Genomic DNA, 4461 nt, shown 5'->3' on the forward strand with positions numbered 1-4461 from the left:
CAATACGCAGATGACGTAGCTATTTGGAGCACGTCAAGAGACCCACTTACTGCAACTAAGAAAGCTCAAACTTCTGTAAATCATATAACATCATGGTGTAACAAGTGGCGTGTCGCATTAAATCCAGTCAAAACACGCGCCATTACGTTTTACCGATGTTTCAGAAGGAAAAGGAAAAAAAAACTAACTCAAACAAGACTAACGCTACTAGGTTCTGATATTAAAATTCACTAAAATTGTTAAATTTCTTGGCATTACTTTTAATAGATCGCTAAACTGGACAGAGCACTTTAAAAAAGTACGCAAATCAGTTAGTCAACGAATCATGTATCTAAAGAAAATAGGAGGCATTCACAAAGGCTGTGCGCCTGACTCCAACCTCACTATCTACACATCATACATCAGACCACTCATTGAATATGGCTGGATGATTAAATGCAACATTGTCAAATGATCTACTGATAAAACTTGAATCATCACAATATTAAATAATCCGAACAGCTTTGAGTTACCGAAATATACCCCAACTAGCTATCTAGATTCACTTAAAATTATACCCAGCCTTAAAGAACGAATTAAAAAAAAACTAGCTAAGTAATATTATCGGATAGCCATTACAAGAAACTCGTCAACACAGCGATATCCAACACCTAACACATGGCGCACCCACCAGTCTCCATATTATATATGTAATCATTAATATGTAGTGTAATAATCATCTAAGCCTTTCCTCTCGTTTCAGATTCCTAGCTCAGACACTACCCGGATAGAATATTCGGCGTTCGGGTAGTAAAAGTGGGTTTTTCTAGGGGTACTCCCGTTTTCCTCCCACATAAAAAATTTTAGATATTGAATCTATAGATCCCTACCTGTTGATCTTGTGTGATAGCCCACCCTGGTGCCATCTTCGGTTCTCTTTGCTTTTGCTTGCTTGACATTCATGACATTCAAGGTGAAAAATCAACTATGCAAGGTTTTTATTTTATTATTATTTTTTTATATTCTTCTTTCTTTCTTTTTATTTATTTACTTATTCTAATTCGTAATATCTTCAGTGGGGACGAAGAGAAAATTTTCTGAACATATCTGATTGTTTGTTTGTTTTGAATTTCGCGGAAAACTACACGAGGTTATCTGCGCTAGCCGTCCCTAATTTAGCAGTGTAAGACTAGAGGGAAGGCAGCTAGTCATCACCACCTACTGCTAACTCTTGGGCTACACTTTTACCAACGCATAGTGGGATTAACCGTCACATTATAACGCCCCCACGGCTGAAAGGGCGAGCATGTTTGGTGGAACTGGGATTCGAGCACACGACCCTCATATTGCGAGTCAAGCGCCCTAACCACCTGGCCACGTCGGATCTCTCCGATTATGTTCAGTCCTAAACGTTTAGTATAGGATTAAACGTTTTTTAGATCAAACTTACTACCATGTTTTTGGGTTTCGTTTGGTTTGGTTGACACCACCATTCCCAGTTTGCTCCTGAAGAAGAATGGTCCACCTTTCGAAAGTGTTCTACAGAAGTCCTGTATCCGAAAATGATGTCCATTTTTTCTCCATCGCGTACAGATTTTTCACAAAACGTCATAACGCAATACATAAAAGAAAGACCACAACACGTAGTTTTGAGACTAAAAAAACGTAGATTTCACACACGCACACACACAAATCAGGATGAATGAGGATGCATATACGTTTGACATCAATGTTCTTCAATTTTCTTCACTTTGTTTGTATATTTGTTAACAAACATAATAATAAAAAATGTCCATTGTGGTAAACTAAATAATAATTTCAAGTAAGAGTTTTTTTTCTTCCCAATTTGTAAACAATTTTTACGTGATAGAAAAAAAATATATTATTTTCGAAATTTGAGTAGCTGAATTATGGAAAATCAGTTATTAAAACCAAAACAACTTTTACGAAGTTTAAATTCGCAGACCTGTGTAATTTAAAAATTATGAACAAGAATAACTAACACTCATATTACGATGAAGGAAATATTGGTGGTAGGACCTAATTTTAACTGTGGATCATAAAAAGAAAATATTTTTCAAAGTGAACTATATCTGTACACTCAGTTCATTTATAAGATTCTTGTTTCGAAATCATTTGTTCTAACGACAGAAGAAAACTTACAGGCAGCCTGGATTCGACGTGGAGACCAAAGCTATACTGACCATTCATCAACACGTTATCACAAGAAACTACAGAATAAGTCTCAGCCATAGTGATAACAGGAACTTCATCCTCCAAATCAAAGAGGTCAAAGAGTCAGATCGTGGAGGTTACATGTGTCAGATAAACACAGTTCCCATGATGAGTCAGGTGGGATACCTAGATGTGCTGGGTAAGTATACTTTTAATAAGTCATGTGTGTAACTTAGATTTATTACACCGATGTATACTGGGAGGTCATGTGGATTACTTAATATTTTAAAACTTACTCTACCTAAGACTTTTTCCCTGTAGTAGAGCTAGATGAATAATCTTTGGTTAAAAGTTTTCTCCCCAACTTGCACAGCTGTTTTGATAATTTCTTGTATTTTCAAATATTACAAATCTGAAAATGTGTTTATTATCTGGTTTACTTTGATGTCTTAGATTTGCTAACGAATCGTATGTGTAACGTAGACATGTGACTAGCTGGCATATAAAGGAACTGTCCTGTCACGTAAGGATAAGCCAACAAATACCACGAGTCATGAGTAAGATGTATTAAGTAAATACCGTGAAGGACCATAATTAGTTATAAACTACATATCATGTGAAATTAAAACCTATTAGACATGAAGTTGAATGAAATTGATTATCTAACTATGTACTTGAATTATATCTAATATTTTGATATTTTTGGGTAGATATAAAGCATATATGTAGTTGTGTATGAGGTCATATGAGCCAAGGAAATACGAGATATATTAGGTAAATAGGGTTACAGTGTTGGGAAGACGTGTAAGATAGATTAATGCGCTGATGAATTTCTCTAGACAAGGGTTTTTAAATATGTTTTTATCAGTATTCTGTGAACTTAACGATATTAAAATATGCAAAATGTTGTTGAATCTAAAATGCTGTAGAAGATAGTAATGAAAGCTGTATTTTGTACATGTTATAAGTATTAGTTTAACAAACGTACTTTATCGGTGATCCAGGTAAATTGGATGCGCTAACGAGGATGTGTTTTTATTTTTCTATACTAGAGTTAGAGTAAAATATTATTCACGTACATACTGAAGGTTGAAACGTTTCTAAAGATTTAATTTATTTTTCCTTTAAAATGAGAAATTACAAGCGCATTTTTGTTTTAGCATAAGAATAAATGTTATTGAACAAGAACTTTATACTTCATGAGTTTTCTAATGGAACTCTGAAAACGATCCCTTTGAGTCATTCATTACGCGCATTCTAATCAAATAAACTCGACTTGAAAACGCAAACACGTGGTTTCACTAAGTAAAATATCTTAATTTAACAAAGAGTGTTTCTACAACTTATTATTTTTATTCTTGGGCTGATAAGATTAAACTCCTCCGATGTTAAAGAAAGAAAAATCTAATTTAGGTAAATTTTGATGGCAATTGTGGACACATTCTATCCGCGATATTTGACCAAATTGGATAAACCCACTGTGGGACTTGAATAAAGAGAGGTTTAGATTTCTCATGAAATAATACACCACACAAGTGAAAACAAATATTAATTTTAATGAAATACTTTACGATTAAAGAAAATTACTACAAAATCAAATCGATAGAGTCAAATTTGAAGAAGAAAGAAGAAGAGGGTGTTCGTTGGTTGTGTTCATGTGAAACTACTATGAAAAGAAGCTTCTGTGTAGACTGGCAATCATCTTTAATATGACTCGTTAAGGCTTTAGCTTTTAATCCCCCTAATACTACACTGATGTCAAACGAAGGGTAAAATCATGCATCTTGGCATAATGTAGCCTCTGAGGTTTTAATAAATACATGTTCGTGATCTGAATCATTTACTGGTACTTAATATATATAAAAAAACGTGTACAATATAGATTAACTCCATTTCGTGATCACATTATTTTTGAAAGAACCGCAATTAAAAACAGTATCATTAGTTTTGTTAACCTTAGCTAGGCAATTAGTGACATGAAATACTTGATCGATTCAAAATTCATTAGGGAGGGTGTACAGTAAAGAAAATCAGCTGCTTAAGTGAAGGAAAGACATAGGTCTATTAATTGTTTTTTTTTTATATTTAAAAATGTGGAAGTAGTAGTTTTATTTGGGAATACCAAAGGGTAGCAGGAACAGTCCTGTTACACAACATGTTTATTGCTTGTTTGTTTTTGAATTTCGCGCAAAGCTACACGAGGGCTATCTGCGCTAGCCATCACCACCCACCGCCAACTCTTGGGCTACTCTTTTACCAACGAATAGTGGGATTGACCGTCACATTATAACGCCCCCACGGCTGAAA

General features: G+C 34.5%; 1 pseudogene; it reads left to right on the forward strand.

Annotated features, from left to right (window-relative positions):
• LOC106477157 overlaps positions 1–4461 on the forward strand; it is a 117050-nt pseudogene that overhangs the window by 95222 nt on the left and 17367 nt on the right.

This window comes from Limulus polyphemus, unplaced genomic scaffold (genome assembly GCF_000517525.1).
Source record: "Limulus polyphemus unplaced genomic scaffold, Limulus_polyphemus-2.1.2 Scaffold163, whole genome shotgun sequence".
Taxonomy (NCBI): domain Eukaryota; kingdom Metazoa; phylum Arthropoda; class Merostomata; order Xiphosura; family Limulidae; genus Limulus; species Limulus polyphemus.